This window comes from Bufo bufo, chromosome 2, assembly GCF_905171765.1.
Source record: "Bufo bufo chromosome 2, aBufBuf1.1, whole genome shotgun sequence".
Lineage (NCBI taxonomy): Eukaryota > Metazoa > Chordata > Amphibia > Anura > Bufonidae > Bufo > Bufo bufo.
Genome location: NC_053390.1, coordinates 100,356,949 through 100,383,979, shown reverse-complemented (window position 1 = coordinate 100,383,979; position 27,031 = coordinate 100,356,949). Strand labels below are relative to the sequence as shown.

The 27,031-nt window shown below is 43.7% G+C and overlaps 1 protein-coding gene across 4 annotated transcripts in view; it reads right to left on the bottom strand.

The window, feature by feature from the left end:
• LOC120992394 (microtubule-associated serine/threonine-protein kinase 4-like) overlaps positions 1–27,031 on the bottom strand; it is a 301,883-nt gene that overhangs the window by 152,868 nt on the left and 121,984 nt on the right. Inside the window, exon 1 of one of the 4 annotated variants that reach the window (XM_040421358.1) lies at positions 9,028–9,471. The exons of 2 other annotated variants lie outside the window; for them this stretch is intronic. The gene's annotated coding sequence lies outside the window, so the exon portion shown is untranslated. Of the gene's footprint in view, positions 1–9,027; positions 9,472–27,031 lie in introns of those variants that run through there. One more of the 4 variants, XM_040421361.1, reaches the window with a different exon arrangement.

The following is a 27,031-nucleotide window of genomic DNA, read 5'->3' as shown; positions in this document are numbered from 1 at the left end:
CTCCAGAGATACCGTCACTCGATGAACAAGCACTAGCTCGATCATCGAATGATCAGTTGCACCTTTAAAAAGTGCAATTATTGGGAACGATGCTTCTTCCTGATCACTGCCCGATTGTTGGCCTGGGGCCCTATAGGAGTTGTGAAAGAATGGGTGGTTTATGGCAAATGCCCGCCTATTTGGCTGGACCTGTAAGGGAAAGATTACTTACCCGCTTCCCGGCGCCGGCTCCCTACTCCTTCTCCAGGTCTGCAATGCTCGGCTAGGCCCCCAATCACTAGCCAAGGCGGTGACTGGTTCACCTTACTTCATGACAAATATTCACATGACACAAGGGAATCTGGTCTCCGCTGCAGCAAGTGATTGGCTGAAGCAATCTCAAACCAATGCACTGCAGGCCTGGAGGAGACAGGGTGGGGAGCCAACGCCAGAAAGCAGTTAAGTAATCTTTGCTTTAGAGGTCCAGCCAAATGGGTAGCCCCCCTACTTACATAAAGTAATCCCTAGGATCAAACACTGTGCTACTCCTAGTAAAACCAGCACACATGGACAGCACGAGTACCATACAGAGATATGGACGGGGGAAATTATTTATTAAGACTGACATTTCTTACACCAGTCTTACTTTAAACAATTAACTGGATTAAGATGTGCCAAATTTACCAAGAATTGAAGGCCTCTTAAAGGGGTTGCCCAGTTCCATCAAGAAACCAGATGACACTAGTTAAAGAACGGAGCAGTATTTTCCTAGCAGGTCCTGTGCCACCGCCACAGGTCTCCAGGCTTGGCTCTATTTATCTGGCTGCAGCAGTGATGTCACGTCAACAACATGTGGCAGCCAAATCACTGGCCGCTTTGGTGCACTGCAGGGCATAACCAAGTGGTACAAAAAGAATACCGCTCAACAACTGATCAAAGGAGCAAAGCGCATATCAGAACATATATATCTGGCACCGCTAGAAAAATGGATGTAGTTAAAATCCACACGTTTCCTACTTTCCCACAACATTGATTGTCCAAGCTGCTTAGGCGCATTTGCCCAGGTTTATACATGACAATTAACTTATTTTTCCCAGTTTATTAGTCTTTTCTTCCATCATTCTATCCTGATATAATGGAAATCACCTTTCTATCTACTGACTTCATGGTGAGCTTGCGATGGGCTTGCGCTAATAAACAGAAGCCAATCTGAATAGCTCAGTTGCAGTGGTGTAGAGAAAACAGTGCCCTGAAGCAATTTTGAGACAGGTGTGCTTCATCTACAGGTACTGACTCTAAAGTGGACATTACTTAAAGGGGTTGTCAAGAATTAGAAAAACATGGCTGCTTTATTTTAAAAAAAACAGCCCCACACATAGGTTAAGTTCTTTCGGGTATTGCAGCTCAGAACCACTGAAGTGAATGCCATACACCACATGTAGACAGGTGTGGTGCTGTTTTTAGAAGAAAGCAGACATCTATAACTAGTCCTAAACAAACCCTTTAAGTTGGGGTTGTAATTTGCTGCCTTAACAAAGAATCGCTCAACCCATTATTGTCTTTTTATTTTTCTATCCTTGTTTAATTCTTTCTTCTTTGGGAAATAGGTTATTATAGATAGTTTCCATAGCATGGATTTTGTGTTATTTTTGGCACATTTATCAGTCTGTTCTGATCAAAAGAAGCTTCCCAAGATTGTAGAACTGGTATGTCATATATAATTACTGGTCTCTGACAGGGTCTTAATTAAGGCAAAAAAACAGAACTCTATTTCAATTCAGTTTTGTATATTCAATAGTAAGGGTCTTTTTACACAGGTGGACGTATTTCCCAAACAAGAGCGATCGGCGATACAGTTACTCGATCAGCATTCATTTTTACCTTCATTTTCAAATGACAATTATCGAGAGGGATTTAAATGAACCATGGTTCTTTCGATTGTTTGCTCAAACCCCTTCTCGCGGAATTACGTAGCTTGCCGGCAAGTACATCCCGTTAGCACAATGATTTTCATACCCACATAAACGGTCCGATCTATGACAATAGTGTTTGCTCATTTCTTAGGTAGTTGCCAGGCTATTCATTGAAACGATCATTCAGCCAATCTTTGACCCGTGTAAAAGGGTCTTCACAAAGACGACTAATGAATATAAATACATTACATACATTGGTGGGAATTTATCAACCGGTGTGCACCAGAAGAGTGGTATCAAAAAGTCACAAATCTTTGCAAAAGCCCTATATGCACAAAAATCTCGCAACTTTTTGGCCAACTTTTGGCCGTTTTACCCAATGCTAGCCTGGTATATTTAATATATACTAGTGCAATTAAAGCTCAAATCGGAGTCAGTTCATAGCTGCTGTAGATTTGACTTTCTTAAGAGTAGTGATGGACAAACATGGGACGGTTCGCAAACGCGATCAAATGTTCACGAACCGCAAGTTCGCGGCGGGCTCCATTCACTTTAATGGCAGGCGAACCTGAAAAACCTTCAGCTCATATTTGCAGACACCAAATACTGAGTAGAAGTGCACAAATAGTCCCACAACATTGACAGTGACATACTAGAGGGGGATCAATGACAAAATTCCAACAAAAAATATGTATCTTAATCAGGGGACATTTTTATGCGTCTTAAAAGGGAAATTCTCTGAAATGTGCGCTGTTGTAGCCTAGAAATTTTTTATTTTAGGCCACGGTAGTACGGGCCTTAAAAATTAGGCATTCACCTGACATAAAAGAACTTCTGATTATGTGGCTCGAGGTACATTATGCGGTCAATGGATACAAATATTACTGCAGGCCAGTACAAATACAGGTCAAATACATATGTTTAAAAGAACTAAAAATATAAAATTGGATTAAAAACATGGCTAACGAAATCTCCCATCTTGAAAAAACCTCTAATGATAATAGTTGAAATTCGATAATACGTGGTCGTCACTGGTGTTGAATTCCTCCAAGGCCGCAACAATTATTCATTCAGCGTACATAAAAGAACAAGTAAGTATGTGGCTGGAGGTAGATTACACAGTCATTGGATATCAATTTTCCAGCAGGCCAGTGTACTACAGGTCCCAAAAATTATGCATTCAGCGTACATAAAAGAACAAGAAAGTGGCTGAAGGTAGATTACACGGTCATTGGATATCAATTTTCCAGCAGGATATCAATTTTCCAGCAGGCCCCAAAAACTATGCATTCAGTGTATATAAAAGAACAAGTAAGTATGTGGCTGGAGGTCTATTGGGCTTACCGCGACTTATGCGATGACAGCACAGGCTGCAGATGGCAACACTATTGTCAGCTGTGGACATGCTAAAAAAAAGCCCACACTGTGGATCCATGTGCCGGTGTCCTGGGAGCACCAGATGTGACCGTGTATGGTGGATTGCTCGTTCCAGATACATTAGCAGTCTGCTTTTTGCCTCCTGTGCACTGTAAGTTCTGTCTGCATCTCCTCCCTATCTGCTGCTCTGTCTCTCCCTCTGAACTCCCCTCCTCTTCCTCTCTTGTGGGCACCCACGTGACGTACATAGACACATCATCATCGTCCCCTTCACCATCACTGACATTAGAGATCTCTGAGTAGGCAGCAAAAGGGGGACCACCCTCCTTGGGATGATCTGGGTACTGTCGTCAGACCGCTGGGTGGCGACCGTTGATACCTCATCTTCCTGATCTGATGCCAAGAATGGCTGAGCATCGGTAAGGTCTTGTAATGGATGTGAAAAAAATTCCTCTGACTCGAGCGGAGGGGATATGGCAGTGGTGGTGTCTTTGGGGGTGCACAGACCAGAGAGTGAAGAGGGTGTAGATACAGAGGATGAGGAGGTTGCAGAAGCGGAAGGCTAAGTGAGCCACTCAACCAAGTCTGGTGCATCCTTTGACGTAATCGCACGCACCTTCTGAAACTTCCCACTTAGGCTCCGGCCTGGTACACCTGCCCGACCCCTACCACCCCTGCGGAATGGCCTGCTTCTTCCTCTGCATGTCAGTTTCAAAATGACCCTGTGACAAAAGTCCCTATAAAAAGAGCAGTATTTGTGGAAGAAGGTAAATCACACCCCTGCTTCAATCAGTTTTTTTTGGGGGGGCAACTGGTATATCACACCAGTAGAAATGATTTGTTCCAATAGCGTTTGGCACTCTGTGTAGCTGCAGTATCGCAGCAGAACCGCACACAACTGCTGTACAATATAAATGCACTATAATATACTTTCTATGTTAGAAAGTATATTATAAGTATATCACACCCCTCTGTGTATCACACCTATCGATAGCACACCTATACCAGTCCTTAAAAGGACTTTTGTGGCCCTATTAGCTAGCGTTTGGTGTCCCTAACAGTCTTTGCCGGGCTCCACACAGCAACCTCTCCCTACACTGGCAAAAGACTGAATGTAAAATGGCGGCCAGATCAGGTTTATTTATAAGGTAGGGGGTATGTCCATGTGCTGAAATGTCTCCATTGGCTGTCCTGTCCCACCTGATGGGTCAAAGTTCTTCACAATGTAAAAGAATATGGCGCCACCATATGTTCTATCGTTTGGCGAACCGCGAACTAGCAAAGTTTGCTGCTAAACGACCGCCGGGCGAACCGCATGGCCATCTCTAATGAGGCGTGCAACTTTTAATAAATTAGTGGATCTCACCCCAGCGCAAATTAGATCAAGGCTGACGTATAAAACGCCAGACTTTATAAGCTTCCCCCATAGTCCTTTACTTTCGAACTTGCAGATGATGTAGTCTAATGTAAACAGAAGGCATGAATGAGGTAACAGAAGTTCAGGCTCCACTGTTAAGAAAGCAGGAAATCATTACGTAAGGGATCAGTCATTTACTAAACTGTAATATAAACCAACAATAAGTAAGTGCACCACCTACATGACCTGTACAAGAGACAGAGGAGTCACCAGCTAAAGTCTATGTACAGAAAAAGCAACTTTGGCTCTTCACAAGATATTGATCATTCCATCAGATGTTGCTTTCATGCCCCTGGCATTTATAACAGCCCCGTAACACCAGCCCAAGCAGCTTGTCGCATTCTTCTTCCCTCCTAAAATTGTGACAAGTAGTGAACTTGCTGTCTGTGTCTGATGAATGCAGCATTTCAGGAAGGCTCCTTGGTGAGTACACACCCAAGGAGTAGTAGTTATGTCTGCCTGGTAACGTCTGTTGTAATCAATAGAAGAAACACAATGCACACAGTAAAGACTCCTCTAGACTCTCGAATGGGAAATTTGCCTAGTTACTCTAACAATATGGAAAAAGGGCCAACTGCGCGGGCAATAATCAGAAACAAACTGTTCATTCTCTATAATTACCTGCCTGTCGGAGGAGATGAGGCCTGCACTTACACCTCCACTGCATGGGCATGATCGATCGCTACTGCGATCACTTGTCCCCATAGACATTTGTTGTTTCTGGGCAGCGGATCCATGTCAGACTAGGGTTCCTACTGTATACTACATGCAAATATTGTTAGCCTGCAAGACACTACAAGATAATTATGGGGGTCCCTCCAGTGACTTCGAGAGGGCAGGTCCTTGACGAAAGAGGATACTGGCTGGTCTGCCTGTTTACCTAAAAGTCATCTCAGCCACCTGATGCATCTATAATAATAAACTAGTTTAACTAATGTATTTTTCGCCCTATAAGATGCACTTTTCCCCCCCAAAAGTGGCGGCAAAATGGCAGTGTGTCTTATGGGGCGAATGCTGCAATTTACACTGAAGCACCACCGCCGCGATGCTGAGCGGCCAGCGGGTGTATCAGCGGGGAGGGAGGAGGGGCTGGGGGCTGGCATCTGGTTTTGTAATGGCAGCGGGGCCCGATGCTGTCACTGTATTCTATTACACCGTGCCCCGCCCACTGTAGTAATCATATCTAACCTGTAGGCAATGTTAAACTATAGAAATAATGTGCAATCCAGCCTGTAGTACTTACTACAATCTTCGGTAGCAGGCAGAAGGCAAAGCAGGCGGGCGGCGTAACTCACTACGTCACGCGCCTGCTCCTCCCACTTTATGAATGAAGCAGGCGGTGCAGGCGCGTGACATAGTAGGTTACGCTGCCGCCGCCCACCCAGCTTACTGCCTGCTACGGAAGATTGTAGTAATTACTACAGGCTGGATTGCACATCATTTCTATAGTTTAACATTGACTACAGGTTAGATATGATTACTACAGTGAGCGGGGCATGGTGTAATAGAATACAGTGACTGCATCGGGCCCCGCTGCCATTACAAAACCAGATGCCGACCCCCACCCCCTGTATTGGCGGTCATTTATTACACAGGGACACTGGTATGGGGGGTATCTGTGGATGACACATAGCATAAGATGATATATATGTGTCATCCACAGATCCCCCCCCATAGCAGTGTCATGCCATGCACAGATGCTCCCATAACAGTGCCATCCACAGATGCCACCATAATAGTGCCATCCACAGATGCCCCCATAACAGTGACATCCACAGATGCCCCCATAACAGTGCCATCCACAGATGCCCCCATAACAGTGCCATCCACAGATGCCCCCATAACAGTGCGTCATTCACAGATCCCCAGTAAGTGTCATCCACAGACCGCCATTAGTTCAAAACTCACCAAAAGCACACCTTTTGGTTCAAAATATTTTTTTTCTTATTTTCCTCCTCAAAAACCTAGGTGCGTCTTATGGGCTGGTGCGTCTTATAGGGCGAAAAATACGCTAATTTCTTACATAATCTGCCCAGTTTGGGAAGCTGTATGCTGCATATCTACAGTACATGGAAAGCAGTCAGTCTATTGTGCCATGTGCCACTTGGATGGAGTTTAGAGACCCACCTTGCTCAGGGGACACCGGGGGATTCACCTGTTCCCCTGTGGACCAGTCTGACCCTGTGCATCATAAAGGGGGCAAATACTGGCTTCAACAAAATACAGAAGATCCAAGATACCCAGAGAGAACAGAATCTCTGTCCCAAATAGCTTACACCCACAGAGGTGGGAGAAAAGACTTGATAAAGTAAGTCTGGAGAAAAGCAGTAGCAGATGGTGGCCGATAGTTGTTTCCTGTTGGTGTATAATATGGCAAAAAGCTATATGGAGTCCTGACTAAGTTTTCACTTCCAGTAAAAGAGGAGATAATCCTAAGTAAGACTGAACCCCCTCTTGCCCTGGGCCCCATAGCAGTCACATGGTCTGCCGCTATGGTAGTTACGCCCCTGCCGAAAGGAGTTTCAGGGACTGGTTATGCTTTTTGATAGGAAAAGATTAGGGACAGAATTCCAGCAAGTAAGAACAGCTTCAGAGAAATCCTACAGTAAGGGCTGTATTACACCAACAGATTATCTGACCAATATCTGTTCAATCAGTCCAGTAGTTGGTGTGTATAAGAAAAGATCTGTGTGTGTAATAGGCCATCTGACCAATGATTCCACAGATATCTGTCAGATAATCTTTTGGTGTAATACAGAGCTTATGCAATAGGAGGATGTGATAAAGAAACCTTGGTCATAAACCTTGTGGGGCTATAACAACATATTTCTTGATACTAAATTTTTCTAAAAATTGCTAAAACCAAGATAGGAAATTTTGAACAACTTGGTAGATACCGACAACTTTAAGAAATCAGCAGCGAATGTATGAGCAATACATAGGTGAGCAATATAGGTGTATGTGGGACACTTGTATGGTGGGTGGCCATATTGTGTGTGCCGTAAAGCCTCCCACACGTAACTGTATTGGCATGGATCCATAATGTGGTGTTCTTAGAATCCTTATGGTCCATACTGTACCTCTGTGTGCCCCAGATTATATTACAGAGGGGTTTTCTCATGGACCAGATAGGATTATTCTTCCATAGAAGCATTGGCTTGTCAGAGGCAAACCTTGAAGCTCCTTGGCCCTGTGCAAAAGCTGTGCTTGCTCCACCACTTGACCACCTATAATTATGTGTGCAGATTAAATTATACGATATACAAAAAAGAATCCTAGTGTAATTACATCATTGTGCAATTACCGTACCTCCATAACTTGCGCCCCAGCACTGCTTACTTATGGTTTCAATGTTAGTAGGGTGGCCTATAGGCTGCCTCAAGCAATGGCTTCCAGTTGGTTCTGGAGAAGTAGTATACAAGCCAAATTTTATTATATACTTGGGTCCGATGCACTCCTTATTGAGGATGCTGGAAATAGCGCTCATAAGAGAGAAGAAATTGTGGCATGCTCCTATCTCAAACTATGTTCACGTTGGCATCACACAAAATGTCTGTGGTCCATATCATGGGTGTGTAAGTGCAGTCAGTGCATGAGGCTTTCGGCACCTGGATGACAGAGCACTTGACTAAGTTCTGACAATGAAACATTTGCCATGTTTGGTCCTCATCATAAGAGCTGGGTCATGGACTTGTCATGGTTTATCCTTGCCTGTAATTAGATGATGATGATGATGTAGAACTAGTCACAGAGCTTAGTACTGTTGCTCTATTAGTACTACATGCTGATCTCATACTGTGCAGCAAGCTACAAGCTCAAAGTTCAGCTGGATCTGAGGGCCACCTGTGCAGCCCCTGAAGTAGATCACGTTGCCAACCAAAGACCTAGGATATCACATTAAAATTGAGAACTAGAGAATGCCTATTATAGTGATACTAGTCATACACCCTGACAAGATTTTACAGTACTCTACACTTATAAAACACCAAAAACCAGGTTAGAGAAACCACGCTGCACTACGACCTTTTAGCAGAAAAACCTAGGAGTCAGGTCACGGCTAAAGTAAGAGAGTGTGCATTATATGTCCCGTTCCAGAACAAGCAGTATGAGAAACTTTTCACACATTCTGGCGAGTGCAAAGTCGGACAAAATCTATACAAACACAGGCAAAGACAGGAATGTGAAGCACGAAAGACAGAGGGGGTAAAGCCGAAACATTTCAGAAAACCGTCCATACTGAAAATCAGGCGGCTTTGTCGGACAAAGTTATGACATTTTCTAACAAGCGCATACAAGTACAGGCAGCAATAAAAAATAAAAAAAACGACCTAACTTTTTTACCTCTGCGTGCGTCGGAGCCTGTTCCTGTTTCTAAAGTGAGGCAACGTAAAATTAGAAAGCACGGTCCAGAAATTGGAATCTGACATGTTGAAAGCTGACACCGAGTCAATCGTTTCAGCTCAGGCAAATGCTTGCCTCCATAATATTGAATGATAATGTCCAGGAGACTTTACAGCTGTGTGAAAGTCGCTTCCAAATCATCTAACGCAGCATGGGAAGGCACCTTAAATGCAGCCAGCCCCAAGTATTTCTCCACGAGCAGGCAGCTCCCTGTCCATACCGTTCCAGATCTACAATGACACACTCACAACACTGCCCCGACCTCTCTGTGCAAAAGGCGGATCCAGACTACAAACAATTAGGCTTGGTGCTTAGCTGGAGCCTGTACTCTGTATGCGACTCAGTCTAAGGTACCTTGTCATATGTTAGGCAGATACCATTCATGCATTCCCACAGGGGAGATACGTGTTCCTGTAATCAATCCACTGAGGGAGGGATCACTTTCGCAGTGATTTTAGCATTCGTTTCCTCCAGCAGAAAAGACGAGTGCACATAGAAGGAACAAGTACAGAGCCAAAAAAAAAGACGTATGGTCTAAAGCAGGCGAAAACCCACACTACTATCCCTACGTCGTGCCGTAAGCTGCTCGGAGAGACTTTCACAAGACTTAAAGTCACCTTTGATCTTCGGTCTCTAATAGAAAAAAAAAAAAAAAGGACAATACGAATAAAAAAATAATAATTCAGATATAGGCGAGGAAATTGCAAAAGAAAGCTCCTTTCATGCACAAGGACTGGAAGGCATGTGTGTCGTGAGCAAATATAGCAGGCAAACGTTCCGGACAGGCAGCCTCGTGGGTAAAGTGCCACCTTGTAGCACGTCTGTTACAGATATCAGTTGGTAAACACAATGCGGATTGTGTAGGGTCTGTTGAGTCAATAAAAAACTAGTCTGTGCTCCCTGGCTACAGAGGAGGGGAGCTCTGCCTCTATTAAAGTCCAAATACCTTGCTGAAAAAGTGTCCTCTAGAGCTCCAATAGTCGTGATCCATGCAAAAATGTATTACAGCCCACATTTAGGTTACAAATTGTACTAAGCATAAACTGGGCTCCTCATAGGGACAGCGGCTACAGAATGGACAAAGCAATTCCAAACCATCCAGTCACAATTTCTGTGGATGTGGCCACCCTGCACGAACAGGATAGATATGTATATACGGCATATCTTTAGTGTTCAGCGAATTGAACTCCACAAAGTGAATTTGATCCGCAGCGAATTTCCTTGTGCTTCGTGATAGCAAAACAATTTTCCCTGAATGGTGGTAAAAAAGAATAATAAAAAAAAAAAAAAAATGATACTTGCCTCATCCAGAACCAGCCACCGCCATGTTGATCTCACACGAAATCCCATGTGCGGTGACGTATGACGTCACCATGCCGGCCGACATGATGACGTCATCACGGGGCATAAGAGATTCCGCACAAGATCTTCAATCGAGATGGCAGAAGCTGGCTACTCAAGAAAAAATGATGATGAGGGGGTTATTATGATTTTATTTTTTATGTTACATTGTAATATTCCTGTCAGGTGCCGAGTTCATAGCGGAGGTGTTCAATGACTGGGGCGGCGCAATTGCCGCTCCCTGTCACTGCACCACTACTTACAAAGAAATGCACTTTGTGACAAAATTCGGCCAATACTTCGCTCATCTCTATATATCATATAGCATGCACTGACAAGTTTGCACAGATGTCAATGACACCCATTTACATTTGTGATTGCGCTTGCATTTAGCACTTCTCGTTTTAGACATATTTGTGAAGCAAGCAAGCAAGCCAAAAAGAACAATCCACCGCACCTCATCCGCCAAGGGGGCATGATTTTATGGAAAAGGGATGTGGCTTTGTGGGGAAAGGGGCTTGGTTTAATACGCAACATTTTACACCAAAATTCTGCCCCAAAATAAGACAACCATAACTTTCTTAACCATGCACCAAATGTATCATCAAGCATGAGCCACTGTAATAATTTGGGGCATCTTTGGGCTGCCTGGCTAAGTTGACTTTGTCTGTGCTCATTAAAAATAGTATAGGTCATCAATAGCAGATCCACGGGGGTCCGACTCCTTGCCCTGCCGCCGATCAGCTGTTAGAGGTGACCACGGTGCTCATACAAACGCTGCGTTCTCTTCACGGTTTACCTGCACCTCGTCGACATTGCAGTGATAGTGTGGTGTAATTACAACTGCTCCATCCCATTCAAGTAAGTACCCAGCCATTTTTTTTTTACTTTTAGAGCCTGATTGACAGGTCGTAAACTTTTATCGTGGGTATTCACACATCCGTGTTTTAGCATGGAAAGCACGGTGGCTCAGTGGTTAGCACTGGTGCCTTGCAGCGCTGGGGTCCTAGGTTTAAATTAGACCAAGGACAACATCTGCATGGAGTTTGTATGTTCTCTCCGTGTTTGCGTGGGTTTCCTCCCACACTCCAAAGACATACTGATGGGGAACTTAGATTGTGAGCTCCACTGGGGACAGCAAGTGATGCTAATGTATGTAAAACGCTGCGGAATATGTCAGCGCTATAAAAGTGCATAAAATAAATAAAATGGTATGGGGGTCTGTGGTTTAGCACGGATGCGTGCTCTATTTTGTCCTTGTTTACGGATCCATCACACCCATTATAGTCTATGTGTCGATGGAAAACACGAATGCCATCTGTGTTTCATGGCCCTATCTTTACGCAAAGGTGAGAGATAGTAATCACCGTTAATGAAGAAAGTTAAGAGTGGAAGAAAAGAAGGAAAATTGGGATGGAGAGCAAAATAACTAAGCTTTTCAAATAGTGAACTGCACATGGAGGAGTGGGGCCCCACTGTCACTCTGCTAGCTCTTCCACCATCTCAAGGGATAAACATTCAGGAGGCATCTGATCAGTTATCCACGTGGACCAAAAGAACAAATCTGCTCAGTTCTTGGTGGAAGTTTTATGACTTTTCATGCCTTTGAAATTTTTCATCAGCCTGTGTCCCCTTCAAATGACTTTATCACATACACGTGACAGCAGCCCTATACTCCCCAAACTCTTTTCTGCACAAAAAAAAAAACCTGAGTGAAGACTGAATAAAGCTATGGACTCATTCCATACACCAAGCTTTATGTCTACATAAAATGTATCCTCTCCACTGCACTCACGAGCCACAACCAATAACTGCAGCGGAGTACTTAAAACCTGCAGCAATTGTAAAATATTATTTACTGAACCCAAAGCACGTGCAACGTTATTTATGTCATCCATCAATGCCACCGTCACTTCTCAGAACACAACTCTATAGCTACAAACATTGTCAAACACACTTTACTGCATGGGTAATGGTGGGTGCAGACTGATCATCTGGACATTGCCCCAAGAGCCCATGCCAAGGGGAAGTCTACATGTGAACCTCTTAAAGGGGTTCTCCGGGAATTAAGAAAATTTAAATACAATTGTTAAATATTACTTTATTATAAATATATTCCCAAATACCTTTCATTAGTTATTATGAATCGTTTTGTCTGGGGAGCAATCATTTGCAGAAATAAAATGGTCGCCATCTTATTAGTGCAGACAAAACCTGTCCTAATCACACAGGAGGACAAGTTACTTCAGAACACTGACGTAAAGAGCTGCCTCATCCTCCTCTCCTACTTGTCAGAGATTATGAGCCTGAATACAGTTTAATATGATCTTCAACTGAATCTCTGTAGGAATGAAGCTCATAAGGGAAACATGAGGTATAGAGAGGAGGTGAGGGTGTGCATAATGAGCAGCAGCACTTGTATGCAGTCTCCATTACCACAGTCTGTCCTGTCCATCCTCTCTGTACTTCATGTCTTCTCATGAGCTCCATTCCTACAGAGATTCAGCTAAAGATCATATTCAACTGTATTCAGGATTATAATCCCTGACAAGCAGAGCAGAGAGGAGGATGAGGCAGCTCTTTAGTTCTGTGTTGTGAAGTTACTTGTCCTGCTGTGAGATTAGGACAAGTTTTGTGTGTTTTAACAGGATGGTGGCCATGTTATTGCCCCTAATGATTGCTCCCAAAACAAAACAAGGCATTATAACTAATGAAAAGTATTTGGGAATATATTTATAATAAAGTTATATTTAAGTATTTTTATTTTCTTAATTCCCAGAGAATCCCTTTAAGTCCAAATGGAAAATTTTTAAGTCAAGGCCCCCTTACCATCAGTCCACACCTAATTATGGTATGAACTGAATTTCGTATGACAGGGATTTTCAACTTTAGTTACTCCTGTATGTTAGGGATAGTTAGCAAGAACCTTATAAAGTTTGGGATATAAGGCTGACCACACACTTTAGATAGCAGTAGGTTAAGTAGTTGCTTGGCCAAGAGCTATTGCTTCCGACCTAATCGTATGTTTGCAAGCTCGAATGAGCATGCATATATTTTAAAAGGGTAGACAGTTGGCAACAAAAGAATCAGACATGTTGAAATCCAACCCTTTCGACAGACATCTGCCAATGGTGGAAAGTTGTGAAAACCCCCCATACATATCAGATGGTTGGTGGGTTCAGCCAACATTGATCTAACGAGTATGGCCAGCATTTGTAAGGGTCCTCTTAAAGGGGTAGTCTTAATTCAGCAAATAGCATTACGTAGACAAAGTTAATACAAGACACTTACTAATGTATTGGGATTGTCCATATTGCTTTCTTTGCTGACCAAATTCATTTTTCCATCACATTATATACTGTTTCCATAATTGTGACCACCATGCAATCCAGCTGTGGTGGTCACACTTGCACACTAGAAGAAAACAGCCTTGTATTCACTGGTGGCTGGGACCGTGGGAGAGCACAAAGGCTACTGCTTTTTCCTATAGTGTGCAAGCACGACCACCAGAGATTGCAGGGTGGTCGTAACCATAAAAACGTGATTTGATGGAAAAATGAATCCAGCCAGCAATATGCAATATAGACAGTCACAGTACATTAGTAAGAGCCTTGTATTAACTTCCTCTACAAATGCTATTTGCTGAAGTGAGACAATCCCTTTAAGGTGTGATTACACACATCAACAGCCCAATACAAAGTTGTTGCTCTGTTGTTGGGTGTGAATCCAACACTTGACATATTATCCTGCTCCAGAAAGCCTAAGGTGCTCATACAAGACACTTGCTAAACTTTAATACAATTTAAAAAATCAGTTCCAACTAACAGAATCCTCTCCATTGGACACAATACTCATCATACTAGAAAGTTTATGTTGTCTGCTGTCAAACACGTTTGGGGAGATTTATCCAGATTGGTGTGTGCTATGCCAGTCATGATACCCCTGTGCTCCCAGAGAATGTGATTAATTTATGGCGAGGCGCAGGCCTCATCAAATTAGGAAGATCCTCTGGCACTCCCTACACCTAAACTGAAATCTATGGCAGCCCTGAGATGCCGCAGATTTAACTCTTAATTGACACCAGAAAACTGGCATAAAAAAATTAATATAGGCCAAGCCTCGCCACACAGCCTTAGGCCGCATTCACACATACGTGGATTTTTATGGACCGTGCCTGCCAACCTGCTGGGTGCATGGCGTCATTGGTTGCTATGACGCCATGCGCTTCGTGCCGCCACCGCTGTACAGTAATACACTCGTATAGATCATATGAGTGTATTACTGTACAGCGGCACGAAGCGCACGGCGTCATAGCACCTGCACCTATCTTATGAATGCTTTCTCCCCCGCCCCCTTTCCAAAATGAATGATAGCACACCGAGAATGCTCTCCATTCACTTCTACTGGATTTCCAAAAATAGCCAAGCAACCGCGCTCAGCTACTTTCCGAACCCCCACAGAAGTCAATAAAAGCCCACAGTGCATGCACGTCAACCTCTCTATTTACCTCTATAGAACTGCTAGAAATAGCCGAGCCAGCGCTCGACTATTTTCGGAACTCCCATAGAAGTGAATAGATGGTGGCCGCGCTTGAACAGTGTGCTCTCATTGACTTTATGGGGCCCATTCTGGGGATAAGAGGAGGGACCAGCACCTATCAGATATTGGTGGCATTCTAGCGATATGCCACCAATGTATGAGACAACACAACCCCTTTGATTTAGTCGCAGTGGTATTTAGAAAGTTGCAAACAGAGGGCATAATATTTTTGTCTTACTGCAGACAGACACAGCTTAGAGCAGGAGTGGTTTGGCCATAGACCTTACAGGGAAATTTCCCTTGGGAAATTTATGGAGAGGGGGTTTGCAGGTCTTGCCTTAATATTTGGCCATTTGGACTAAATGAGTTCAAATGTAGACTTCCGGAAAACTTTATCCAGCTCACCTGCCTGGTGGAATGTGTAATCCCGGCTCCAGAGGCCTTAGGGGAGTGTTCCCGTAACAGGCTGCAAATAAGTGAAGAAAAAGGTCCCGGAGACAATAGAGCTCTTCTTAGTTACGACTAAGGGTACCCACCCGAAACGCGGCAACGTCCATGCAGTGTATGAGGTGGCTATGTCCGTTTTCTACATGTGATTAATAAAGAAGAGCTGACAGCGGATCTCTATTGTCTCCGGGACCTTTTTCTTCACTTATTTGCACATGTAGACTTCCCCTTGGTATGGGCCCAGGGGCGGATTGGCCATAGACCTTACAGGGAAATCTCCCAGTGGGCCGATGCTCAGGGGGCCACCTGAGCCCTCCTCACAACCGGCCAGTGGAAGTTTTTGAGTATGTATTTTGTGCTGCTGGTGGCAGTATTTTGTGATGGACTGTGGTATTTGGCTCTGTTGGGGTGGCATAATGTGCCGCACTATGGTATTGCTGGCCCTGCCTTCCATCAGTTTGGACCAGACTGCAAAACTGGGCCACTTTTAGTATTTTTTCCAGGGCTACTTTAAGTTCCCAGTCCAGAGGCTCCTGCTGCATCCACTTGTCTTGTAGCTTGACACAGGGCAGTGAGGAGGTGGTGGAGGGACATGGCTGAGCTTCTGGGATACAAAGGAAACTTCTTTATACCTGGGAGGAAAAAAATGGTCCCAAAAGAAAGGAGATAAAAGGATGTACTGGGATTTATTTTTGATTATTTTTTGAACCTTTTATGATGTACTCAGTACCACCGTCTGGTCTGAGGAGAATTTATTTGCACATTTGCCTCAGTGTCTTGTTCCATTGTTCCTGATCATTATTATGAATGATCGGGAACAATGACTGGAGCAGAGTTAAACACTCCAGTGACGCCAGGAAGCAAGACAATCGTGACCTATTTTAGCATGACCTGCTTTAAAAGCGTGAGGACATGTAAAAAACTGATTTATTGTTCTTTTGTTGCAATAATTTTTTTAATGAACAGTTATTATGGCTTTTCTTTTGTAACTAAACAGATCTAGGATTGGAGCGGAGTGTGCCGCTCTATTATAACAGGTAATTCAACACATATTCCAAAGAATTCGATGCTTATTTAGGTAACATGTCAAACTATAGAGGCTATTGTTAGTACTAAAATATTCCTTTGTGTGCTTTAAGCCTCATGAAAATGGCTGTATGATATCTCCAAGCTGTACAGAGTCACAATTTAGCACCTACAGAGGCGTACGGGACCCATAATATCAAATGGAGTCTTTATCTGTTTGATTCTGTAAATAAATTGGAACATGTTTGAGGTGGTGCTCCCTATGGGATGCCATATTATGCTGCTCTTCTCCTAGATATACATATTGCTTCTAAGGGAGGATATCGCTGGGCCATACAGAGTGCCCACTAATCTGTAGAAAGGGGATGCATGGACTCCATGCTCTCTCTGCTTTCTCATGAAGTTTTGGTGTGTTTTTGAGGCCAAAAGGCTACGTCCGCATGGGACAGTTTCGATTCAGAATTTCCATCATGGAAAATCTCTCCCACATTTCATTAAAACCCTGCAGATTTGCATACAAATGTAAATCTAAGGCACCAAATCTGCAGCGCTTACATTCCTTGTAGATGTAGCTTATACGGAATCTGTCAGGTCCAACACTCTACAAAGTAGAGTCAGCGGTGTATAGTGTGATGCAGAGAGGACTCCCGTGCTCACGCACAAAATGGAGAGGACTCAAAGAGGAGTCCTCTCGATGCATTTTAACTGCTGGCTTGTGGGTGCACAGTGTTGGCGTATAATCGAGCATGAAGATAAAAATGACATAATTGGACTCGCCGTCACTTACATCACTTTATCTTGAAGGGGAGGGTGTTTTGGAGCTGACAGATTCCCTTTTAGGCCTCATTCAGATGAGCATGTCCTGTACGGAAATCATGCTCCGTGTGTTAGCGTGATTTCTCGTTATGGACACTGATCCTTTCTCAGGAGTGCACAGCATTACATTGATTTATAATGCTGTGTGTCTCTGCCAGACCTTGCATCTACTGAATTGTACTGACAGCATTATGTCCATATAATTCTGTAGAAGTAAGGTCATGCAGAGACACACAGCATTATAAATCATTATATTGCTGTATGCTCCTGTAAAACGATCAATGTCCATAACGGAGAATCACGCTCACACACAGAGCACGATTCCTGCACAGAACACACTCATTAAGGAGGACTCTGAGGACTCACAGTCTGTGCAGCTCTCCGTTTCATCCCTAGATTTTTACACTGCATAGTCAATATTCAGAATATTACTACTGTAGTTTAACAGAAATATATCCAAATATAAAGCACAGATGAACAAACTATTCTACTGTACCAACCAAGCAAAGTTCCTTTATAATTTTGTAGCCTGAAACAGAAAAATTAAACAGGAATTCTGATTGGTTACTGTAAGGTCACAGCTACATGGGGCTCCGTGCTCTCATGACTACATCTGCTGTATTGCATTATTTGCTACGTCAGGTTGCTCGTCATTAATAAGCTCACAATATTTGCTGTTCTCTTTTTTATGACGCCAGTGATCTTATCATTCAGCATCTGATCTGGTCAGCTCGAGGAAAACCACCTAGAAAATACAGGCACTAGAAACAGTATCTGTACACTGTAGGCCGTGGCGGGGAAGGGCGCAGCAAGGAGCCTAATCCCCCATGTACAAACACAATCACAAAATGGAGAATTTAATATAAGTTTAGGAAATGAGTATTCTGGAAAGATTGTAGTGTACACCAGCTGGTGGGTAGGGATGGAAGAAACTGCATGTTAGAGGGCCCTGAGCAATTGCTCCTTTTGCCCAACCTGTAATCTGGCCCTACTGCTGACATTATATAAACTGCATTAAAAGGCACCTATCAGCAGGACCAATCCTATTAAGCCATACATAATATCTGGTAGGGCCGATCCTGCTGATTAAAGCCATAAAAACAGCTGGAACAGCTGGTCAGCGGGGGTGCCGGGATTCAGACCACCTGAGGATAGGTCAATCATTATCATTTCCTGGCTAACCCCTTTAACATAAGAGGACAAGCGCATTGTGCCAAGTACATCACTCCCATAGACCTGCAATTAATGAAGTCCTTGATATGGTAACGTTTCCCAGTCTTTGAACTTAAAACTAATTAGTCTGCACAATTTAGTTACCCACAATACATATCCCACATTGAATCACGCCCTGCGCTTTGTGTTCCAACCTTGTGCCTATTCTAAGGGCTGATGGACAGTATAATGATCATCAAGGAGGAGATCCTTTATGCTCTGACCCTTTCTAAAGGTTATTTCTCCTAAAACTACAGCAAGATCTGTGTCTGCTCTGAGAACCGCCCAATATTTAGCTAGGATTTCTGACCTCCTCATGTGCCCTTTAAAAAAAAGGCCAATCATTCAGATCCTTCTAGAGGTGTCCTCCGATTGTTTGGGGATTAGGAAATCTGTGTAGTTCTGCAAGTAAGAGCCTCTGCAAGTGCCCCCCCTAAGAATATGTTATAGATATACGGGGGCTAGAAAACGTTATTTTAGGTCATCAGCCTGATGTTTAAATGATTACATATTTGAGCAATTCCAGTGTAAAAGGCAGACATTGCCTTTTGGGAACACCTTTCTTGAGGGCATATATGTGGCCACCATCTCATTTCAGGAGGCTATTAGTGGCAGTACTCTTGTGGTATACCTCTGTCTCCTTATTTCCCCTTTACTTCGTTTGACCAGTACATCAAGAAAAGCTAATTGGTGTTCATGGTTCTCACTCGTAAATCTAAAGCCTGTATTACACTGCCCGATTTTTTGGCAGATAATTGCTAATGAGCGTTCGCATGAACGCTCATTAGCGATCATCTTGCAGTCTAATATTGCCCGTTGAACAAGCAAATGCTCGATCATCGGGCAATCCAAACTTTTTGACGTTAGAAGATCGTGGTGTCGAATAACGATCTGCCACCGGCAAACCACTATACAGCATTGGGACAAGTGATGGCATAACGATCGCTCCTCCCCATGATGCAGAGGAGATTGTTGCATGTAATATCAGCGAGTCTCCTCCGCAAACGAGCAGCCGTTTGCCGGGAGGGAATGCTTCTCTTCCAACAATCATCTGCCACATCGGGCTGTGTAATACAGCCTTAAGGTCTAAATTATTATTGTTGATCTTCTCAACAAATGTCAGAAAATCACATTTGGTACCAGCCCATAGTACAAAGATATCATCAATGTACCTGGGCCAAAGACAGTTGGTTTTTGCCAGTGGTGCATGTCCTCTGAAAATACAACAGAGGTTTCCCACCAGCATGGGAACAAAATGCCATAAGTGGGGGAGCAAGGGCTCTCTATGGTCACACTCCTGGTGGTGAAAATGGCCATCAAATACAAAAAATACAAATTCTGGCAATTTCAAGACAAACTCATTGTGTGCTTTTAAGTACACGTGTAATACTCCAGAGTAGGGGGATTACTATTGTTGCACTGATTTATTGTATTTCACATAATTTGGATGTAATCTTAATGTATGACATGCTATGTATCTGGTTTACCAGCAGGTGGAGTATGGCTGGCAGTGCTCTAAGCCAGGAATGCAACTTACCATTCCATTCCTCCTCCCTCTTTGGTAGACATGGGTTAGGCTGACTTCCTGCAAAGGGTGGGAGCTGAGAAGGTTGAGTCAGTTGTGAGGAGAATGGGGCGGAGAGAGGATGTGTTTGTGACCCTCTCCTGCCAGAGGGGGTGAGGAAGCAGCTCAAAGAGCACCCACTGGTTAGATATAAAGTGAGGAAAAACGGACCAAGGACACCCTCATGATCAGACCAGGCTTACTAAGCCAGCGTTATCTAAGTGCAGAATCATCACCTACCACCATACCTCCTGCTGGTACCAGAAGAGAATTTGCACTAAAGCCTACTGAAATCGTTTGTAATCTTACACTTGGTAAAAGAACTTTAGTACGTTTCAAGTCTGGCCTCATTCGTCTTCATCAACCCTTTCACTGCATTGAACCCTAGGGAGCAACGGACTGAGGTAGGACACCTTAACATAACCATACTACATCAGGACCACTAGCACTCCCATACTCTTCACCGACTCCCACCGGGTCTCACTGCAGATGTCTCTAAAAATGTGGCAGTTAACTTGGAGAGAGCAATAATATGTGGTCTTCCATGCATACACACTGAAATCCTGACAGTAGGTCCAATATATGAAAGTATAAGCAAAGGGCTAAATAACCTCCTCCTCATACTGACCAACATGATTTTTTTTGGGGTCAAACAGCTCAAAAGGGTGCAAGGCTATATATATATATATATATATATAAAAGGGGCAGTGTCATTAAAGAAAAAAAAAAATATCAATATGCATGTCCATGCCCATAAAAGTTTTGGCAGTGGGATTTTCCAGAGAAAGACAACTCTGAAAAGGTAGCAAGTATGGTGCAAGCAGTAATTTCCGCCTACGTAGAATCTAATGGTGGAAATTAAAGACATTCTGGGACTTTCCAAAAGACCTCATAAATGAAACATATATCCTCTGTCTGGCTGCTGCACCTTCCTTATGACAGGTTCATATGGTCATTACAGCTCTATCACTACATCTAACTCTTCACAATTGCGTAAATCTGGATAAATCTGCAGCAATTCCAATAGGAAAATAGGAGCTTCATCTACCATATGCAAAAAAAAATCCCAATTCTCTGCTGCCCCCTGCTGTTCCACACCATCTAACCTTCTGATGGAAGCGAAAGACGCTCTCACTCCCACAGCTGTTTAATAAGATGTACGTGTCAGGTTACAGTATATGCTCCCCAAGGTATTAAAAATCTCATCTGCTTTTTTAATGCCTGTGACCTCTGGAGAGCCGGTTCTTGCTGCAATCACAAGATGACCTGTTAATATTTAAAAATATATCCGCTTTTGTAACATGATAATGGTCTCCATGCCCGCCCCAGCTATTGCTTATGTAGCTATTAAATCTAGGCTGCAGCACTCTGGACTCCCTGACACTGTGTTTGCGCCTCTGGGCTTTCTTTTGGTAATTGAGCATTGTAATTAAATATCAGTGCTCCCCTGCTTTACCTAGAACTCCGCTCCACAGCCTCCAGTAATTCACAGCGCAGCGCCGCTCTCTCACACTCAGCTGTCTCTTTAGTATTCTGCCTTCTGCTGCTCATAAACAAGCACGCAGAGCCGGCTCAGCTCTATTCATTTATGTAAAAAAGAACCATCAACATTTATTCACAAGCAATTCCAACAAAGAACATTATTTGGACAAAATTTAAAACATGCCATTTATTTTACAGAGAAAGGATTATCCTCTGAATATCAAAAGGAAATACTTCCATTGAGTCTCCACAATCATAGGTGTATAAAGCAGAGCAATTTATAGGTCTTGAGGTACTGAAAGAAAGCCATGGAGTGCGGTAGAACAGCTCTATCCAGTGGTCACACCATTGTGAAAAACTGTAGTATGTTTGCTTTTTAAAAAGAGCAGTAAAACTAAAAACTCACTGAAAGTAACCTTAGATAATAACATTACACATTGATTAACCATAGCCGCATACGTGTGATGTCCCAGGTCAAGGCTGCCACGTAGCCGGGCCACAGCCAAAACTCTGCTAAAAGCTGTAGGTACTAATGGCTTGCTGATTAAAAGTGCTAACTCGTTACTGTTTGTTGTCAAAAGTGAATAAAATGACCCAGTCATAACAGTAACAAGTTAGCACTTTCGGTACTTCATTATTAGACTGTTGGACCTACAGCTTTTGGCCACTACATGAGACATCATTCTGAAAACCACTGAGAGATGAAGGGAATAACATTGATCAAAAAGTTGGATATATTGGGGCAGCAAGGGAGCACTAAAACGTAAGGAGCTGAAAAACCTTGACAAGGGCCAAATTATGATGGCTAGATGACTGGGTCAGAACATCTCTAAACTTTGTCGTTTGTTCCGAGTATTCAGTAGAAAGTGCCTGTGGAAAGGTTGGTCAAACGATGGATAAGCAGCAAACTAGCAACAGGGACATGTGAAACTAAATGAGCATGCTAAGGCTAAACCATCTGGACCAATTCCACAGAAGAGCTGCTGTAGCACACATTGCAGATAAAAGGGTATTAGAAAACACAGTGCATCACAGCTGGCTGTGTATGGGGCTGACACTAGCCAGACTGTCCATGGTGACCCCTGTCCACCACTAAACGCGACTACATATGAGCATCAGAACTGTACCATGGAGCAATGGAAATAGGTGGCTTAAACTGATTAATCACATTTGCCTACACATCATGTGGGTGGCAAGGTGGGTGTGCATCGCTTACCTGGGGAAGAGATTGCACAAGGATGAACTGTGGGAAGAAAGTAAGCCAGCAGAGGAAGTGTGATACTATAAGCAATGTTCTGCTGGAAAACCATGGGCCTTGGTCCTGACATGTACCACCAACTTTAAAATAGTTGTAGACCAAGTGTATTCATGCCAACTGTATTCTCTAATGACAGTGCCCTCTGTCAAATTTCTATACCCTGCCACTCTGAAAAATTGTCTAGGAATGGTTTGAGGAACACGAGAGCGTTCAATGTGTTCTAGCCTACTCTGCGGCTAACGTCCTGGTTTCCAACCAAACAATACACACAGAACACAGAATAGAAAATAATATCCTGGGTATCTTCATATGTCTTATGGAGGCTATGTCTTGATAGGTTAGGGCTGTTTTGGCGGCACAAGTAGGACCTACGCAATATTACACACGTGGTTTTAATGTTATGACTGATCGATTTATAAACACAATACAAGAAAATTCTCATCTGGCAGAAATATCAGGTATCTTTTATATACTTGAATGTCATTTATTAATTGGTTGTGAATTTTATTTTCTATAATTTAGATTCTACCTGATATAACCATCTTATAGACACTTTAAACCAGATATTGTGATGCTGAACTAAAGTATACGCCTCATAAGCTGGTACAAAAGAGCTAAGAAACTCAGCCGATTTGACACGCAACAAAATCAGGTCCTACTAAGCGCCAATCAAGACTAAGTCTGGGTCTGTACACGATATTCTTGTTGGCAGTAGTTCAGTGGCAGGTCAATGGATAGCCGGCATTGAGGTGACCATCAAGTGCGTTAGAAACAGGCCAATGGTGTGCAGGCTCTACTAGTGGTAGGTTGTCAAAATTTGCTTCAGTTGTGAACCAGTGGCAACACAAAAATCATTAAGCTATGGTTAAGTCCATGTGAAATCTGCAGGTCATCTGGCACTTAAACCATTCACATTAGGTCAGTGGAGAGAAGGTTTGGGTATGTTGAAATTCAACTTGAGGAGGTGTCTACAAAGCCAGCTCAGAGATCAGGTTATCACAGGAATCCCCTGGAAATCAAATATTAACAGTGGGAAGGCTGGCGAAACATTTCCCACATAGCGGATGTTGAAGGGAGATGTGGTATTACATGCCTGTGAAATAAATGGCCATTCATGTACTATATTGGACTTCCCAGGTCCAACAGAACCACCTGTTTAGAGCCCCTTCTATGACATCCTGTGACACCACCCTTTGACTGGCAGGTAAGAGATCTATTCGCGGGATGATAGAAAAATGTTGACAATATCCTTCCAAATTGTATAAGAATTGCAAATGCCTTGTCACTGGGACATATTTTTGAAAGCAGACCAAAAACTGTCTGAATTTCTGGACTTTTATATACAAAAAAAAAAAAAGTTTAGTTACTAAAAACAATTTTTCCAGAATGCAATTTACAGGCAGCATGTTGGGGACACAACATACTGAAACTATGAGGAACCGAACCATATGTTCCATGGCCAAACCTGCTTGATACTTGCTTGGAAATGTCTCTACTGATGATACGTGTTCATTAGAAGATTAGTCAGAAACACAGAATTTAAAGCCCAATTCGGGGGGATTACCATTTATAGGAAAAGATCACATAATTGCTTTTACTAATGCTTCCTTAAGCATGTTTCTGCTACACTCAGGGCTGAGCACAAGATGAATGGACAGTGCATTGATTTCTTCAATTACTGTGACTCTCATGCATCACCCCAAAACACTGTGCCGAGAACACGGCCTCTGAAGATAAAGTGTTCATTTTCAGACAAGGCATCTCATGCTCCCCAAAACAACAGCAATGACCTGTTTAATTCACCTTATCTGCAAGCCATCATTCACCTGGGAACACAATATATTTGGTACATCTGTCCTCCTCATTGCTCTTTAATAAAATCTATTTTTCAAATTCAGACATTTTCCAAAATCAGAGTTGAGCAATTATATGCAATACTTAAAGGGGTGTTCTAACAACAGTTATCCATAGTATAGGTCTCTGATAAGTCTCTGATCTGGGGCCTGACTGTTGGGATCAGGGCTGTGGAGTCGGTAGATAAATGCTCTGACTCCTCAGTTTTTGGTACTTCCGACTCCGACTCCTCTGTATTTAATATGCAAATGTATTTTATACATTCCTTGAAGGAAAGAAAGGCAACATACAGCTGTTCCACCAAGTTCTTCTAAGCTCTTATAGCAGAGAGAGGTAGTTGGGCAGAAGCTTCTGCCTTCTCCTTTGTGTGCTGATCTTCTGCTGAAGATAGGCAGGGCTGGTGCAAGGATTTTTGCCACCCTAGGCAAAAGCTAATGTTGCCGCCCCCTTGACTCCACCCAATGACCGCGCCTTTTTATCCGCCCCTTTTTCAGCCACCTATTGCATGCAATATTTAACTATGGTCGTGTAATCTGTGCCAGTCTATGATCATGTACCCTGTGCCAGTCTGACTATGGTTGTGTACCCTGTGCCAGTCTATGGTCTTGTACCCTGTGCCAGTCTGACTATGGTCGTGTACCCTGTGCCAGTCTATGGTCGTGTACCCTGTGCCAGTCTATGGTCTTGTACACAGTGCCAGTCTATGGTCTTGTACACAGTGCCAGTCTATGGTCTTGTACACAGTGCCAGTCTATGGTCTTGTACACAGTGCCAGTCTGACTATAGTCGCGTAACCTGTGCCAGTCTGACTATGGTTGTGTACCCTGTGCCAGTCTGACTATGGTCATGTATATATAATATCCAGCCATTGTCTGCCACCTAGTACCATCCCAGTGATGCTAATCACTCTACGCTGTTCAGCAGGTTGGTACGCCAAACATGAGCAGTGCCACCTATTCACTACCAGGTGCCATTCAGGCACTGAAATCCTGTGCCACCAGGTCAACATAAAAAAGTATGCTGCCTTGTGCCCTCTGCCAGTCTGCCACTGTCCTGCACCCTGTACCATTCATAGCCCTTTAGACAGTCTGTGCCACCTATTAGGCTCCATGTGCCACTGCTGGGCACCCTGTGCCAGTCAGAATCTATGGCCCCTAGTCAAGCAGCAGGTGTGCCTTGACCCCTGTACACAAGTGTGTGCCACCCTGCTGCTGCCAGTCACTGTCCCGCAGCCTCTGACACCCTAGTGCAGGTTGTCAGAGTGCAGTTGCCAGGGGTGCTCACGAGGTTCTGCTCCTCGCTGTGCTCCAGGTCCACATTGCCTTGGCTCTTGCCAAGATCATGCGTCTTCGGCGAGTGATCCCACGAGACCCACCTCGGGAGGTCACGGGTCTTGCGGGATTGCGCGCCCAAAGTGACTGAACAAACTCATGCCCACGCAGGCTCGCACTCGCAGCGCATCCGGCCGGCAAGTACAGGAACAGAAGGAGTCAAGGAGATGATGTCAGATGGATCACAAGTAGGGGGCGGAGCGCGGGCGGCGGCCGGGTGCTAGTGCTTGGGATTTGGACTCCAGAGTGCCGGCGTCCCCAGGCAGAGTGCGATCTACGTGGTGGCCTACTCTGCTTATGGGTGGCACCAGCCCTGAAGATAGGGCAGTGGGAGGATCCAGGAAGGGGCAGGGGAAAGGGCATTTATTTTAAAACATGAATTCCCTAGTAGAATCCCATAGTCATGTTTAAAGTTTTTATAGCCTTAGCTGAATGACAGCAGTTTTTCAAATGGTTTACAGCTTCAGTCTTGAACTATTGACTACCCATTCCCTTCACTTCTACAAGTGTCTAGTCCTGCAAAAAACATACTTACTTAATCAGTTATCAGTGAGAGGCTAGCTTAACCATGGGCGACGCGTTCCCTGTAACAGCGGAACACAACACAATGGAAAGTATAAGTATTGTCGCTCCTTAACTGTGCGTAGTGAAGCATATGAAAAGCATGCTTCTTCATGGTCACTTAACGAGTTCGTTTTGCGGTAACGTGACGCACTGCATGCATTGGCCTTTATTCTTACAGTAGAGAAGTAATTAATTTTAACTTTTTGTGAATTGGGACATTTAATCTTGCTTTTTGTTTTTTTGCCGACTCCAGGTACCCAAAATTGCCTCCGACTCCTCGACTCTGACTCCGACTCCACAGCCCTGGTTGGGATCTCCAAGGAGCATGAAAACAGAGGGTCCGTAGTCCTCCAGAAGCACGGCGCAGTGGTGCACATGCATGACCACCCCTCCATTTGTTCTGTGGGACTGCCGGAAGTTGCTTTTTCAGTATTAGAAAAAGGGGTCTGCTCCTCAACTCCCAGGAATGGCACCACTCTTTCATAAGCTTTTTACTATTGATGATCTGTC